The sequence below is a fragment of the Larus michahellis genome, chromosome 3 (genome assembly GCF_964199755.1).
Source record: "Larus michahellis chromosome 3, bLarMic1.1, whole genome shotgun sequence".
NCBI classification, from domain to species: Eukaryota; Metazoa; Chordata; class Aves; order Charadriiformes; family Laridae; genus Larus; species Larus michahellis.
Genome location: NC_133898.1, coordinates 11,344,897 through 11,359,716, shown reverse-complemented (window position 1 = coordinate 11,359,716; position 14,820 = coordinate 11,344,897). Strand labels below are relative to the sequence as shown.

The 14,820-nt window shown below is 49.4% G+C and overlaps 1 protein-coding gene across 8 annotated transcripts in view; it reads left to right on the top strand.

Annotated features, from left to right (window-relative positions):
* Positions 1-14,820, top strand: part of CCDC85A (coiled-coil domain containing 85A) — a 262,997-nt gene that overhangs the window by 158,915 nt on the left and 89,262 nt on the right. The window lies entirely within an intron of this gene.

Genomic DNA, 14,820 nt, shown 5'->3' with positions numbered 1-14,820 from the left:
AGCAGTGGATGTTGTTTGGGCTTTGACAAGAGCTAGTGGAGAAACGGAGGAATTTCGATTCTGCATAGCGAGCGTTTCTGAAACAAAAGTGGCTATTGCCAACATTTAACGTGTTCAGTGGTAAAGGCTTTGATTCTCAAGGGATTGTAGACTTCCTTTGGAGGTAATGGATGACTTGAAGAAAACGGTCTGCAAAAAGAAATCACTTCTTTTTAATTTTACAGGGAATTCTTTACCATAACATAAGGAACATTGTGTTCATGTTAGGAATAAGGCAGTAAAGATAGGGTGATTCTCTGAAAATAATTTTACTGATTATTACTTACTTCCTCTGATTTTACTTTTACAAACAGGTCTGCATTCCTCTGACTTCCACAATAGAGATTTGTCTCGTTGGTTCAGACTGGGGTCAGGTTTCCTTTCTCCCAGTGCGAGTCTCGCCCGTAATCTGTTTCTAACCAAAAGCGCCCATCCTTTTGAGACCTGACCCGTTAGTCTTGTGTTCTTCTAAGACAGAGTAGCGACTTGCAAGTTTGTGCTTAGCACAAGCTTATGCATTTTCATCAAAATGTAACATGTCCTGGGTGAGGATGGTAGTCAGCAAGCGCGTCTGGAAGGTGACAAAAGGCTCTTCTCATTTCTTGTAAGGAAAGCGGGGCCTGTTCAGTGACCAGTCTGAAATGGAAGGGTGGTCTTCGACCGTTTATTGCCCTGGAGCCGTGTCCCGGTCACAGGATGGTCCGTGCCTGGTGTCCATGCTTGAAGTTCTGTGTGGGGCCAAAACCAGGAGGGAGCTCAGGGGCAGATCAGGCTTCGAGGAAACGATGTTGTGGCACGTTGCACCTCTTCTCAGTTTGGCTGAGAATGGCGCCCTCAACTGCAGCAGCACTCAGCCGTGTTCAGGTGATGTCGTGGTCTAACGTGATGTTTCGGTGACTGTCGTGGTCTAACCCCGGCCTGCACCTGGAACCGTGCAGCCGCTCGTGCGCTGCCCCCGGTTGCCATGAGGGAGAGAATCGGAAAAGTGCCTGCTGGCGGGTGGGGTGAGGAGCAGAGGCGGCCTCGAGAGCTCAGCAACAACCAGAAACACCAGTGCCCTGTCACGCTATTCCCGTCCCAAACCCCAGACATAGCGCCACACCAGCTGCTAGCAAAAAACTTACCTCCGTCCCAGCGCAAACCGTGACAGTGATACAACGATAAATGTTTTGTTAAAATGTCGTCTAGGCAACTCTAGTTCTTTTTGCCTACAGAGTCCACCGTGGTTACCACATTCATCCAGCTGGGCAAATCTGGTATAACAACGTTGAATCTTGGGCTTTTCCTTTTTCTGTGGTCGTGGGAGCCAGCCCTTGGAGTCAGGGTTCCTGGGAGCGTGGGTGTTACTGAGGTATCCGGAGTCTGCCCCTTAGAGCGGCTTGAGCTGGTTTATAGAAACCCACAACGAAACAGAGATATCAAGAGTGTTCTCTGCCTGTCAGAAGAGCAGGTAGCAATTTCCTTTGTGGGGAATACAGAAACCAAATCCTTCTGCTCGTCTCCGGTGTCACATGCCAGCTTGGCGCTCTGGTCAGTGAAGTTAACCCTTCATATTATCCTTGTATCACTCGCTGAAGGAAGTGCTCCACTCTAACCAGAGGCAGCCCATGGCCTTTTAATCCCCCCCCGTTGTCACCACGTGCATCCTGCGGCTGTAGCGCTTTTTGTGCTGGCCTGTGCAGCATCACTCGTTCCTGCCTGCTGTCTCTGGAGCAAGGCCTGTGCTCGTGGAGTGGCAAATACTCTCGGTAAAACTCAGCCAGCTGTGTCGCTTGCCCCTGCGAGTATTCCCTTAACGACTGGTGAAAATGAAACTTGGGAATATTGGGAGTCATTGAAGTGGAAGGATTTTATCCCCAGACCTGCTTGAAACAAGCAGGTGTGGGAAAAGGAGGTAGATGGAAGAAAAGGTCAAGGCAGTACCACTTGACAGCCCGTGAAGTGGCTTCGAGATGTGTTAAGTGCCTTTTTTTCTTCTGCCTGTTTGCAACAGTGGGACAAAAACCCAAGCAAAACCCCCAAAACAAAGCAGTCAATTCCCATTGCTACTTTTCTAGCTCCACTCGCTGCCCGGGTGCCTTGGACTACCCGGTTCTGTTTGCCTGATGGGAAATGATGGAGGTCGCCACTCCGCTGGCAGCGTTCCGTTCCGCCAGCCCTGCATCCTGAGCACTCAAGGAAAGGTTCTCTCCGTGGGCTGAGCAAATGCCCTTTCCCTGGGAAAGCGCGGGCTGCCTGGCCGTGGGAGCACGTACCTTCAGCGGCTGCTCTGCCCGATAGCCCTGCTGCTGCTGCTGAGAGCTTCGTTGAAGTATGTTTATGCCACAGGAAAGACAAGCTTGGAATTTTCCTGAGCTCCTGGCCCGTTTCCAGGAGGAGGTTGTTTTGTGTGTCAGCTCTTTCTGGAGTCGGTATGTCGTAATTGCTGCTGTTAGAAGAATGGGAGGAAAGGAGATTCCTTTGACTCCCCAGTCCCGTGCTTTGAGATTTTTCCATTAGTCTTCGTTAAGACTGGAAGTTTCTGTTGAGTTTGTGAGCAACGGTGTTGTGCCACTTCTTTGCGGCAGTGGCACACGCCCTGCGCGCAGGGACAAGTCCCCTGCCCCGTGAGCCCCAGTTTGTGCCGGAGGGGAGCGACGGGCACTTCCCTGGCGAGCGCTGGTAGAGGCCGGGCAGTTGTTGCCATGTAGGAAATACCAGTGGGTTGTTGGGGGTCGTCTTCTGCCTAAGATTTCTCGCTGTATTTGGGGACTGCGGTAACACTTAACTGCGGCACGACAAGTCTTGGTGCTTCGGTACCTCTTCCCGTACCCCGCAGGAGCAGGCGGGTGGAGGAAGGGTCTCCTGCTGTTCCCGTCGGTAACCGTAGCAGCAGGGCTGTCCTGACGAATGGCGGGAAGTAGTGCAGATGGCTTGGGACTGGTTGTCAAACTTCACAAAAACTACAGAAACAGAGACTATAAACCTCCCGCAGTAATTTATTATGACAGATCTTATGTGTATGTCCTCAGTCACATGAAGAATGTTGTTCATAAACGTAATTTTGGTCCAGTTGCTTTTTCATTTTTGCCCAAATTTTCTGTAGAGAAAAAAGCCCGCAGCCTTCTCTTGACTGTATCCACTGCCACCAGCCAAAAGGAAACCGGGCGTTCCTGGAATTATTCTCAAAATTCCTTTGTCTCTGCAGGGCAGGAAGCCAGACGGCATTGTTTTAATGGCATTTTTGTAGCCTTAAACCTCTGAGGCTCTCTCTATTTCTCAATTTTCAGAAATTCCAGGATGCTGTCTGCATTTCGTTACCGCAGCTGCCCTGGCAGCTCATGTGTGCGCTTACTCTACCGTCTTGGCCCTCAGCACTGTAGTATCCGAGCTCCTCCCTGGCTAAGAAAATTGTAGGTAGTCATGTTTTGTTGTCTTTTTAACAGGGATTGCAGTGGCCCTATGCATGTAATATAATCTGATTCGTAATTCCACCCCAACCCTTTTACTTGTAGCTTTCCTTCAGTTTGTAGTTACGGTCACGTATGTCTCTTACTGCCCAGAACTCTGGGAGTAATTATGCCTTTTTGTCTTCATTCTAGAAAGTCTCAGGAGATACAGTCCCAGTTTGCAGCTGCTGGGAGAGTGAAACCTCGGTATTTTTTATTTTTCTGGAATTTATTATATTTCCCAACATCATCATATTTCGGTGTTAGTGTTAATCAGAAAGACGTTGTATCTGTGACCGTACCGTACCACCTGCTTGGAAATGCTCAGCTAAGGAGCAGAAATCTCTCTCCTGTCTTTTTGTCTGCTGAAGAAGCAAATTTGCAGCCCTTGTAATCCCATAAGAAGTGCCTTCAGAATGTGGGCAGAGAGAAATCCGGGTAATGCTAAGACAGGTCGTGAATAAAAGGACTCTCTCCTCACACCTGCCTGTGCGCAAGACCACGCGCGGTCTTGATTTTTGGCGTCTGTCGTCTTACTGTGTGTGCATGGCGTGGGGTCAGAAGGGCTGGTGCGAGCTGCCCCGCGGCGGGGACGGGACACTTTCCAACTGCCTTTGTAACCAAAAGCCTCTCTCGGTTATTTATATGTTTGGGGAGAGGAAATGCGTAAATTGCTTTCCCATTAGCAAAGTAAGCAGGAAATAAACAGAGGAGACCGTGTTTAAAATATTTGGTTTGTTCTGATGATGTAGATAAGCGGCTGTGAGAGCGCCGTGTGACGGCTCTGGGAGTCATTCTGAGCTTGGGCGGGATGTTGCAGCCCCTTGTACAACTGAACAAAGTACTGTATCCCCCATTAAAGAAATGCAGAAGATTTAAAGACCGGCAGAACTATTGCCACTGTCTGTTTACCACTTCCAGGTTCTAGAGCGCTTCCTGTATTCAGCTGATTCTGCCCCCGTTAAGTGGTACTTGAAAGATGGCAGGAGAAGGGGCAGGGGCGGCCGGCAGCAGCGTGGCATCGCGTGGTGTGTTTCCGAGGGAGCTCAGAGGGACACACGCGGGTTCCGAAACGGCCTGACTGGGCAGTTGGGGCGATGATCGCAGCAAAGCCGCACGGGCAGGTCTGCAGAAAGACATGCTGTCCTTTATTGACGGCGGCTTTGAGATAGATTTGAATCTTCCTCCTAAGTGTTTTGAAAGTGTATTAAAGTGACGTCCTCGATGAGGATGATGATGACGTGTCTGGAGACGTGGGTGCCCCAGCTGAGGAGGGGGCAGCCCAGCTGAGGCGTTGTGTGGCCTGGCAGGCCATTGGAGATGGAGTACCTACAGAGAGAGACATACTTGCACTGACAGATTTTGGCTTAAAGTCCATGTCATTTGAATACGTATTTTTATTGCTCCCTTCCGCAGTTGGCCCAAAAAGGAATTTTACTCAACGGTCGTCTTTTCCTGCTTCAAATGCGACCAGCCTCGGCAGGGACAGGGAGGTGTTACTGTATGATGGCTCTTCCATGGGCTGCGGGAAGCAAGAGGGTGGTCTCAGCCTAGAGGAGGTATTGAAGCTCCCAGCATCTTCTGCGACATTTAATAGTCTCTCCTGCCTCTTAATCGCTCCGGGTAGAGAACTCGCTGCAGGGACGGGACGCTGCCGCGGGCCGGAGGATGCCCGCGGGCGTGTGGAAGTGCTGGGGGTCTTGATGCCTCTGTTTCTGGAGGTGAGGGGGGTGGGTGCCCCTTTGCCCTCCCCACTCAGCCAGGCGGGCCACCCCCCCAGGGCCTGGCGGCTCAGTGCTGCCGGCCCTTCGAGTGCTCCGTGCCACGACCCCCACGCCACCCCGAGGCAGGGGGTGTAGCTGGGGGGGGACTGAGGGACAGGTCTGAGATGCAAAGTTAGACCTCGTGCGTGTTACAAAGTATGATTCACCATCCCAATATGAAATTGTACCTTGGCAGAGCTTTTAGCACAGCCAGGAAGACATTCTTGGAAGTGTGCGCAGCTCTGGCAATACACCCAAATAATTTTTTTCCTTTTTCTTTTCCATTCCATGGTTGAGAATTGAAGTAAGGACTTAAAGCGTGACAGAGGAACATCTCTGCAGTTCATTGCTATTTATCAAATATGTTTATCTTGTAGGTGCATTTGAATAGTGATGTCCCTTATCGACACCTCATCATTCATAAAATACTGGGATATGTTTATTTCATAACCATGGCATTATGAAAAGACTCTGAGGTTTTCTATTACAGATAAAGTGAAAGCATTCTATAAATATGTTGGATTTCTTCTCTCCTTCATGATATACGGGCCGTGTACTGACTTGGTTTTCTCAATGAAGGATCGTAATGTCCCTGTGCGCGTGAGCGAGATGGCTGGATTAGGAGAATTTCTGTTCTGTGGCTTGAGCGCTGATTGAGATCAAAGGGCAGAACCATTTAAAATTTCTCATATTTTTACCTCCACATTTAGTTGGGAGATGATGTAAGCAGTAAGAACGTCTGGGATATTAGTCTTTTAGTTTACCTGGTTAATTCGTGGAGCTTGATGTGTTTTGGTGTGTTAGTGCCGCACTGATTGCCATTGTAACTGCACTTGGTGTCGGGGACGCGTTTAATCCTGAGTTTCGTGTTGGGTGAGCTGCAATGGCGGCTCAACGTGAAGGTTCTTTGTCTGCGGATACTTGCGGAGCGGTAATAAGAGCTGACCTAAATTTAGCATCTTGGCATTCGGCTTGCTTTTTCCTTCTTCTGCCATCTCCTCTCTGACATTGGTTAAGGAATTGATTTCTTCATTTGGTGGAGACAGTTTTTATCCCTCCTGTGTTTGCTAAATGTAAATGCTGCTCTTTTTGTCCAGCATGCTGCATTCTGAAAGCCTTGCTGCAGGCTGGATTGCGGTGTCGCAGGAAGGGTTTAGAGCACTTAAAAGTAAGGGAAACCACAAAAAGTTTGAGTGGGGGGGGGAGGGAAGAAGGTTGTTTTGGGGCTGTATAACGCAGTTCAGCAGTTTGACAAACAGCGTTGTAAGTGGCTGGTTGCTTTTCCTGATCTTTGACGTGACAGGTGTAGATTTGCACGTCTACAGGAGCTGGAGTTGAAGAGTGAACGTAAAAGACTCCTGAGCCTCTCAACAGCTTTCCCTGTGCCCCTGCGGCAGCAAAGTCGCCCAGAGAACAGCCGTATTAAATCCTGCTGTTCTCTTGGGCTGCTGTTAGGCGATACTCAGGCGCTGCTCCGCGCGTGGGAGATGGGGCGGCCGCGCTGGCTCCCCGCAGGGCTGGCGCACCGTGGCTCAGCGCGGGACGGCAGGACTGCGACCCAGACGAGGAGCTACCGCAGAGCACGAGAGCGCGGCCTTACTGCCCCTCTTGCTTTTGTGGCACTGCCCGCGGCCCATGTGCCGCTCGGAGCTGCGATCGCATGGTTGTCCAGGTTCTCCCAGGTGAGCAGGGGGAGATGCAGGGGGTCAGGAAAGGACGACTCCCCACACAAGTGCTGCGTGCGGTGGGCTGCAGCCTACAGGCAGTGGGCTGCGGTTGCTGCCGTACCCTTGCAGTCCGTGCTGACCCTCTAGTTAATGGTGTAGGCAGCTGCGGGCTCCTTTCCAGCCTTTGCCTCTCCGTCCAAACTTGCCCCCACGCAAACTCAGAACTTGAACTCTCGGTTTCAGTTGCACAAGGAGACGCCTTACCGAGGAGGAAGTGCGTGAGCTGGTTGTTCCTCCACGTATCCGTGTGGCTATCCATCTTTGGTTTGACTTTCGGCACCGCTGTTGTAGTTGCAGCAGGAAGAAGCGTGTGCGCTTGTTCAGTGGCTTGTTCAGTGGCATAAGCAGTGTGAAAGCTGCTACTTCTGCTCTCTTAGGAGCATCATTTGAATTTGGTTTTGAGTCACACAAATGGTAACCCATGAAAAAGGAGTTTGTAGGTTGGATGAGCATAAAAATGATTCATAGGTTTGATCTGATTCAGAATTCATGGAGATGTAATTTTCAGTTTTGGCCTACATTGCGGTCTTCCGAGTGGAAACCAATATAATCGTTACCTAGAACTTGCTGCACCAATACTAAAGTTCTCAACAAAACTAACTTTTCTACACTGTTTCTTCAACATCTGATGATTGGAGCCTGTGAAATGCAATTCTACGTGGTAAGAAATGCTGTGAGCATCTGTGTGGAGCTTCAGGGATGATGAGGGACCTTTAGTGCATGCATTTGGCCCCTCAGTCGGTTTAACCCCCTGGTTGTCTACTTTTTGCGCTAATACTGCTGCTGCTGGAAAGCTTTATATTTTCATTTATTGTTTTTCCATTTCATTGTAACGCAAACGGTCCCTTGCCGTGGGTACAGCAGAACTGGGAGGAGCTGGAGGTGTCTCTGTGGATGCCTGGGGCCATGAAGGCGCGCGTGGTTTCACGCGGCATCCGTTTGCAGGGGCCCCGGGGCCTTTTCAGCAAGGGACCACCACAGATGCCCGTCAGCGTGATCAGGAGGCACTGGTGTAAGGTGGAAGTGTCTTTTTGTAGATTTCTTTCTATGTACCAGTGGTGAAACCCTCCCTTATTTATCTCTCTGAGCCAGTGCGCTATCTGCCTGCCTTCCCTCTTCTCAGCCTTACCTTTTCCAGCCCTTCATTTGCTTTTGCGTAGGAGCCCGCTGAACGCCCCTCCTCTCCTTCTGCCGGGCTTCCCGGCCGGGGGCATGTGCCTGCGGCTGGGGGACGCTCCTGATGAGCAAACGAGAGCGTGGTGGCACAGGGACAAACCCAAGCAGTCAAGTAAGTGGAGTCGATAAGGATTTCACCAATCACGAAACACACAAAATCAATAGCAGAACAAGTTAGCAGCCAGTGGGAAAGGTTTTAGCGATAGCATAATGGATTTGATTTTCTCAGTTTTCATCAATAACGTGGCAAGTGCATTTAGCACAGGCTGAAGCGGAGCTAAGAGGATATCAAGCGGGCTAGCAAGAAAAGCTTTGCTGTTGTCACCTCTAGCACCAACAACCCCAAACAAGCCAAGGTTAGTGTCACAGCAGACCGTTAGCGTGACAGGGTTATCCAGCTGTTAGCGAGAGCGTTAGGATAGCTTCAGAGAAGTAGGGAACAACACCTTACCTCGTCTGACATCTGATACCATTTTTAGGTACTCCTGTAGTCGAATCCTCTTTCTCAATGAGATTTTTTTAAACTTTTTTTTAAGTAGTTTTTTTTTTTTTCCTTGTAGATTAATTCGGCTGGAAATTTTGTTGCACCCTAAAGCTGAACATGCAACAAAACCTCCAACAAATGCCAGCCTAAATCTCTCAAGTTCTTAAGTGGAAGCTGGCCCTCTGTTCTAAGTAGCCAGCGTCACAGGCAGCAGTCGGGTGGCCTCGGGCATCCCTTGGGTGAGCACAGCAAGAGCGGAAGCGCCGGTGGTGCCGCAGCAGAGCCGTGCCTGCCCCCAGCCATGGGGCAGCCCATGAGCGACGGCTGGCACGGCCTGGACCCCCGCACTACAACCCCATCATCTGCAGCGGCAAAGGGGCACCGAAGTGCGGACAAATGCAAACACACTGGCAATCGGAGCCAGGCAGCGTCGGTGAATCATTAAAGGCATGGCTAGAGCTGCCTTAAGGCACTGAGAAGTGTTTTTTCTTGTAATAAATAGGTAATTTGTAATTAAAAGCTGCTGCAACTGAGAAGACACTATTTTTGGATGAAATCTGTGTAAAAACATCTGATTACAGAGATAACACGGTTCACACGTTGGTGTGTAATGTGTGCTGAAAAGGGGAAACGTGAGAGATAAAACGTTTCGTGAGATAAATGCGAGAAATAAAGCTAAGTGGCATTCTGGATGTTTGAATTACCATATGTAAGTCTTTCCCTTTGCTAGGATTCGGTTTTGAAATGCTCAGTGAACTAGCTAAGCTCAGTTAATTATATTTTTAATTACAGGAGAAGTCAAGAAATGCTGCATCCATAATCGCAAGAAATCTCGGCCTGGGGTGGGAGGATTTCAGACAACAGCGGTACTGAGAGATGCAAACCCTAGCGTAATGCCAATGCTGCGGTGTCCGCTGTCCCAAAACCTCCCCAGAAGACGTGCCTTAGCGGTAGATAGCTCCTAAACGTTCTGGTGAGCTTAATAAAATTTTGCTTTAGGCAAACGTCTTTCTGTCTACACGGTAGCGCTAGTCCTGATGTCACGGCGTTCCAGGGAATTCGGCTGCGCTTTAATAGCTGTTCTCCAGCACGCGCTCAGTAGCAGCCTTACGTAAGATGTGCAGCCAGAACAGAAAATCCCAGAAGACAGGGCGAAAAATGCCCTTCGGAGGCCGTCTCGTCCTGCCGCTGGGAGGCTGGGTGCTGCCAGTGTGAACACTGAGCAGCTTCGCCGATTCGGGGTGCAGGTGCCGTAAATTTGTGTTCGTGTAAATCCAGCAGTGGGATTTTTATTTATTTTTTTCCTTACATTCAAACAAGGTAGCTGAAAGGGGATGGACTGCAGTAATAACATGTTTTAGTCATGAATATTAATACCGAAGTAATTAAATCAGATGACTAGGAGTTACAGGACAGGGAGATAGTTTGCGTGTCATTGAATCTGCTCCCAGTTAGCGCAGAAATCCTTTCGGAAACGTATGGAGCTGTCAGTTAATTACAGGAGGGTTTAAAATAGCCCTTGCACAGCCTTGTTGTTCATCTTCCATTTATTGAAAGATGATTAAGTTTTCATTGCGGGGTGCTGGGTATGGGTTTGAATGACCAAAATCCGATTTGATACGCAACGATTATATTCCTGCCAGCACAGTGCAGGAACAGCAGTATAACAAATGACTCTCCCCGTCGAAGCTGAATTTACCTTACCCGAACCTTCGTTGCCACACATCCAAGTACCGCTACGCATAACGCGCTAAATTCTGGGCTGAGGCGAACCGCTGGCACTTCCCCTCCTTTACACCCTAAGAGTTTAACGTACGCGCAGCAGGATGTGACCTGCTTTAGGACCGTGGGTGCCAAGCACAGCCGAGCCAGTGGAAGCAGAAAACGTTGATGTGAACGGAACGAGGGGATGTTTGCGTTATGATGAAATCGTGTTTTTCCGTTCTCTGGCCGTGAGGACGTAAGGAGCGGGGGCTGCTGCTGCCGGGCAGCCTTCTGCCCAGCCCCGCGTAGCATCTTCTCTTCGCGCTGCCCGGGGGCTAATGGCTGTGAACCCAGGCAAACAGTATTATTCTCTCCCGATGCCTCCAGCCTCCCAAGTATTGTCAGCTTGGAGGATTTTGCTCTGCTTCCTCTGGGACGTCTGCTTTGCTCATCCACTCTATTGACAGTTTTCTCCAAAGTTAAACGATTGTATATGTTGGGTTTTTTCAACTTCCGTGGAGTAAGTAGCATCTTCTGTGTTGATGGGTTCATCCTTTAAAGTCAGTCAAAAGGAGGTCTGCGGAATCCCCGTGCTGAGTTTTTGCAGACAGCTATTATAATTTGGAATCAGTGTTTTTTGGAAAATGCAGAAAAAATGGAATTTCAGTTGTTGCGTTAAAGCACTGCTTGTGTTTATGTCAGTACTAGTGGCGTTGCGTCTCCTACTCTTTCTTTACCTCAGATACTCCCCTGGTCTTTAGATAAAATCCCTTCCACCTGCTGTATTGTGCTTGGTGCTCAAGCTCATCTGAGCGCGTGGAAGCGTGGGTTGAACCCCGGAGCTTCTGCTTTCTGTGGAGTTGTGGTCTGTTTGCTCTGCAGGGAGCAGGCGGGGAGAGGACCTCAGTCTTCGAAAAGTTCTCCAGTGCAATCCCACACTTGGCTGTGGGTTGTAACCCTCCAGTCTCTGCAAAAAAAACAAACCTAGGGAAAAAAAAGGAATCTGAATTTACCGTGACATCCTCAACCATTCTCAAATAGCAGAGGGTAATCTAGTTTAAAGAAATTATGAATCACTTGATGGGCGGAGATCAGGCGCAGTCACCCAAAAATGGATGACGCCAAGGCACAAATATGCCTTTGGCAGCAATGTAAGCATCTGATAAAGTTTGACACAACCCCAAAATATCTACTAGCTTCAAGAGTGTGGACGTCAAAAGAGAAAGAGATCAGCTACGTAAATATTGATTTCTCTAATAACATGTTAGAGTGAGGGATGTGGAGGAAGGGTGGATTGTCACTGAATTTCCCTAAAAGCAAGATATTACTGTCTCTCTAATAATTTGGAAAAGCATTTTAGTTTCAGCCCTGGAATGAAGCGCCACACGTGACCACACTGTCAATGATGGCAAGAGCACGGGAAGGTCATCTGGTAGGGATCCATTCCCGGGCATGGGAATTGTGCAAAGCTGTTGCCCCCGTCGAAGTGCCCAGCGAGGGCAGACGGGAGGGAGTGGGAGTCACGTAATGGAGAAGCCCCACGGGTGACGGAACGGTTCGCTTGGTTACCGCAGGGTCACGTCTCTGTGGTCACATCTTTTCTAGGTGTGGGCCCAAATTAATTGTTTGTCTGTTTTTGTTTGAGCGTGTGTTTGGTCTCAACATAGATAACAGTTTCTGGGCTATTACCCAGAGCGCGGTGGTCGAGCTTTCATGGTGTGAATACAGATGCTGGTTTTCCCTGGTTGTGTTCTCGGCAGACCTGGGTTTGGAAGTTTATCTATACGCACTCTACGGCTTGAGTTTAAGAGTCTGCAAATAAGGGAGGGCGTTTATGTGTACTTGCAGCCCTGCGGAAAGGAGCAATGTGAGATAAATCTGTCTGGGGAGGGATAAACCACAAAAAGGTTTTATGACTAATGACATCAGCTGGGGATCATCTTGTTTGCGCAGGTTATGTTTCGGAGCGGCGGTTGCCTGACACACTGTAGCATCTTATTAAATGCTTTATTATAAGACAACAGCAATGTTAGGGAAGTGATGGTAAGTTTCTGTGCTGCTTTCCCTTTGGGAGACATTTGTTTTCAGCTCAGAGACTGAAGCTGAAGCGTTACTAGCATCAGTTCATTCTGCTTCAGTTTGGAATTGCTTAATTGTCCTGCGAAAATTTGCCTGGGATGACAATGGGAGTGGTATCAGGTAACTATTTTAAGATTTGCTCTTTATTTAGAGCTCTTTACTGGTCTCCAGGCTGATTAAGAACAGGCGGATCATATAGGCCTTCCCATAAAGACTTAGAAGATGCAGCTTTTTTTTCTTCTTTTTTCAAGTTTGGTGACAGTGTTTCACTTTGTGTATTTTCAGTTCCTCTGTCTCTTACGTCCTTGACTGGCTTTTCTGCTCATTTTTTCCTCTAAGCTCATAGCATCACAGCATAAATATATTAACAGACACTGAAATATATATGCATGTAGTCTATCTGTCAAGAAGACTCACATAAATAAGGGTTTGCTAGGTGAAGCCTCTGGTAGATGACCTAATTTTCCGTTTTGATCAGATTACAAAAGGAGATTTAAATCACTGTTTCACACTGGAGAAGGGCTAGTGGAGATTTCAGAGCAGTCCGCAGCTGGTACGAGCAGGTGTTGGGAAGCTGGGAATGTGGTGTGGTTTGGAGCAGCAGAGATCTCAGCTCTGGACTCCCGACATACAAGTGAAGAAATAAAACGGAGAGGCAAACTTTATCCACTGCGTGAAGAGCTAATAAATGGTAATCCAGGAGATGACAAAAGACCCAAAGAGAATCCAGGAAGGAGCCTGTCTGAGGTGGGCTGGTGGGCCCAGCTGGGAAGTAGCACTTGAGGGTGAAGGCTGAGCCCAGGCCAACGTAGCAGTGAACTCGGAGCCAGAGAAGTGAGAAATGGCCGGTGCCACAGGAAGCACCTCCTTCAGTCCCCCCGAAACCGTGGCTTCACAGAGACCATCTCCTGTAGACAAGGACAGGGAGAAGAGATGAGCTGTGCGGGGAGCTGTTGCCTCCGCTAATGGCCACAACGGCGAGGGAGCCTCTGCGGCTCCTCCCAGAGGTGCTGCTGCTGGGGAGGAAGCTGATTTGATGGGAGGGACCCTGTCGTCTACAGTTAATTGAATAAGCTGTTCATCCTCTAAGTGCTCGTCTGAGCCAGGCTGAGCGGCTCTCCAGAGAGGCACCCATCACGCGCTATGGAAATCCTTATGCAGCGGAGCGCGCAGAACCTCAGATCACCCCTTTCCCTTTTATTACACAATGCTATTTTTAATCCAGTGCCTTGCTGCGTATTAATCATTTTTGACAAATTACTTCACGTTGTGTAGATTCCCATGCACTGTCTGTGCGTGCGTGTTTCAGCCTATTGCAGTCTCGTAAGAGCAGTACGAGACGCCTCCCTTCCCATCACCGTTATTCCCTGGGCAGGCTGGCACAGCGATGAGGGATCAGGGGAAACTGTGCACAAATTCCTCTCCCAGTTTAAACCAGTAAACAGCTCTGCTGGCAATGCGGCTTTGCAGGGTTAGACCAACTGACAGTGCTGTCCCGATGCCCATGGATTCCGTACCATTAATCGTCAGGGAGGGAATTTTACTAGTTACGTGGTAATATGAGTACAAACATGTTACTGTGATTGACGTCTTGGAGAAAGTTGAGTGGATCATGGAGTCAGAGGCACGTGGGGGACTTCCCTCTGTATCCAAGGAGGTACAAGAGTCACAGCAGATTTCTGGACTTGAAAAGATACCTTCTCACAGATTTTGGGACTGAGAAGGTATCTTTTATCTTACTGCCAATGAGCGCTACTTTCTCAGGCATGTATTTCTCTTACGTACAGGACTTTAATAGCAGAAGTTCTGTGTGACTCAAGAAATGTGTGATAAGAAAGCTCTCAGACGCTTTTAGGGATGGATCATGGATCTCCTCTTACGTGAAGTTCTTGGGAACAGAGCAGGCTAGGAGTGACTCGTGTTCTCCATAATCTACCAAATTATTTTATGGAGGCCAGTGAGGTTACTTGTGAGTAGAGCGGCCTGGATTTTGCCCTTCCACGAGCCGGCACAGCAAAGCAGGGCTGTGAGAGCGTGTCCTGGTAGGACACTGCCTGGCCCGCCTGGGATGAGGAGTGGGTGCCGTCGTGCTGTCAGCCAGGCTTCCCACCCGCCCGGGGCCTCGGGGACACACATCTGCTTTCCAGCACAGGCTCGAGCTGGGACAACGCCTGGTCCCTAGCAGAGGCTGAGGCTTGAGCCTCCATGCTGGCAAGTGCTGTGTTCCCCGCAGGCGAGATGATGGCTTGAGGGGGTAGGGGGTTGTGTGCCACCAGACCCCTGCCACCAGGGCTGTGTGGAGGGGATGCTCTGACTGTGCCTTCCTGCAGAAGGGAGGACACCGACTGTGTCTTCCTGGGCTGTTCGGTGGCGACTCGTGGGACAACGCACTGCTTTTGTGGGATAACGCACTGCTTTTG